The sequence below is a fragment of the Entamoeba invadens genome (genome assembly GCF_000330505.1).
Source record: "Entamoeba invadens IP1 unplaced genomic scaffold scaff_1105074726041, whole genome shotgun sequence".
NCBI lineage: Eukaryota > Evosea > Mastigamoebida > Endamoebidae > Entamoeba > Entamoeba invadens.
In genome coordinates, this window is record NW_004440401.1 from 1 (window position 1) to 2902 (window position 2902).

Here is a 2902-nt window from a genome sequence, read left to right on the forward strand (position 1 = left end):
TATTACTATTTTATAATACAATTTCTATTGTATTTAACACTATTTTATTTAATTTTTTATATTATTTAATTATATTAAAATGATTAAATTTATTATACTTTTAATATTTTTGTTAATATTATCAAAAAAATTATGTTCAAAACGAATTTAAATTATTAATTTATAGATTAATAATAATTTATTAATAGTTTAATTGTTATTTGGGTTTATTTGTAACTTTATTTTACTCTTAATATTTAGTTGTAATTAATTTTTTTATATAGTTTTTAAAAATGTAAATATTTGTTTTTAAAAATGTTATTTGAATGTTTTGACAAAATGTACTATTTCTTAATATATTATTTATTACATTATATGATACATAAATTCATTGTAGTAAATAAAACATTAGTTGATATATAGTTAATATTATTATATTGCTATAATAAAAATGTATAATTAATAATATTATGTGTATACTATTATAATAAACCAGTTGTTAATAGTTTCAATACTAGACGTTTTTACGATTGTTCTATAAAAGGGAGTAACTATGAGATGAGTTTTATTTTAATTTGCCAAAAAAAATATTTTAGTGCAAATAATTGATTTTTTCAGAGGCATGGTTCCGACTTTGAAAAAAAAATCTTAGAGAAAAAAATGTAAAATATAAAAAAATATCTAAAATACATTTTCAAAAATATCAAAACCACAAAATAGAGAAAAATTCTCGAAAATGACTTAAACAGTCAATATAGTCGCGTTTGTATAAACTTTGATCACCATGAAGTTTTATGGTCACCCGTTGAGTTTCAAGTCGTGCCACTGTCAAAGAAGCAAGATATGAATTTATTATTTATTTTTTTATTTTTTTTTATTTTCAAACAAAAACAAAAGGCAAAATTGATTCGATATTATTATTTTCATATAAACGTTATTGTATACTGTAATCAAATGTTTATTTTGCAGCCACTGTTTATTCATTTTTGAATTATGCATTTTTGGGCAACAAACAAATAATTTAAATTAAAAATAAAGGGATAATAGAAATTATAAACAAAAAAACAAATAATAAAAAATTATTTAAAAAATAATAAAAAAATATTTTGAACTATATTATATAATAAAAAAAATTATTTATAAAAATGGAAATTTAATAAATTATAGTTTTGTAATAATAAATTTACAATTTGATAGAATTATCAACAAACACCATTATAACACAATTATTACCATAATACTCATGCATATACTTTACCAACGGTTGTTTATGGTGTTGAGTAACGACATCACGATGTTGTTATAACACAAGTTTTTAAAAACTTATCCATAAGTAAAAAAGAAAAAAATGGTATAATGACCCCTATTTTTATTTTATTTCACGATAATTTTTTCGAGGTTCAATAAAAAAGCACGTATTGAATGAAATAAACAGTTCCAGCTTTATAAAAAAACAAACAAAATAGAAAAATCGTTTCATTTTCATTAAAACACCAGAAAGATTGTTCAAAAAATCCACTCGTTTGCAACGGTGGAAATTGAGTACGTTTTATACGCGTTTAAGGCAGCTATATCAATCATATCATATAAAGAATTTGTCAATAAATGTTATTTATTTACCCGTTACATTAATTTAATAAAATAAATTTTTTGGACACTACATATCTTTGATAAAATATGAACACATTATAACAATATAGTTTTGCTTAATATTGTATTATTAGTAAAGATTAAAAATTAATAATAAAAAATCATACTCATAATTATAATTACCAAATAATCACTTAACAATATAATTACATTCTGATGTATAAAGTGTATTCCTCGGTTAATTTATAATGATTTTTAATTTGAAAAATCATTACTCAGTCTTTTGTATATGTTTTATGAAAGTCGTTTATTTTTTTAAGAAAAAACAAAGAAAAAATCTAACCCTTCACGTGGTGACACAAAAATGGTTTATAAACAAAATGAATAAACAATATAATTATGTATTAAATAACAACATCTGTATTATCGAAACTGTTCATTAAATACTTGACATATTAGTTGTATTATTACTGAATATTTATATTTACCAATCAATATACATTTCAATTTATAATTAATTATAAACTAAACCGCTTCAAAAAAAACCGCTTTTGATAATTTTTGGTGAATAATGGTAAAATGTTTTTGAAATGTTATTTGATTTTATTTTTTTTATTTAAACAAAAAGAAAAAAACATCATTTTCATTTTGCATGAGCATTTTTTCTAGGTGTTTATAAGAAGGCTGTTAAAGTCTATTTATATTACAATGAAAAGCTGAGTTATTACAGAATTTATTTGAAAGAAAACGGGAAACAGCTTATAATCGTAAGACATATAACCAAATATACATAATTTTTTAATTAATTTTTATTATAATATTTTAGTGTAGTAAACGCAGTGTTTGTTAGTCTTATATTGTTTGAATTAACAAACCAAATTATTATCTGTGCAGTCTGCATCATCATCTTCCTTATCTTCAGAGTAAATTAAATTAAGTCTTTTTGTCATTGTTGTTTTTTGTGCTTTGTTTTGTCTTCATAAACACATGAGTTCAAGTCTAAGTTGTCATTGTCGTGGTTTTAATGTTGTTAAACATAATAAACAAACTGTTTGACTTGCAATGAACTAGATAATTTGATATCGTTGCTTTTGGAGATCTCATTAAAAACCTTATAATTGGTAAAAATAGAACTTACATTTTTTAAGATCATGTTTGCGATAAAACAACACCAACTATGAAAATTATGATTATTAATAAAGTTAGTGTATTATGTAATAATTTTCGATGGATATTTTTAATGAAAAATAATTTTGTTTTAAATGTTAATCTATGTCATCTATGATTATATTATATTAATGACATGCGAAAGATAAATGGAAATGATAATTAT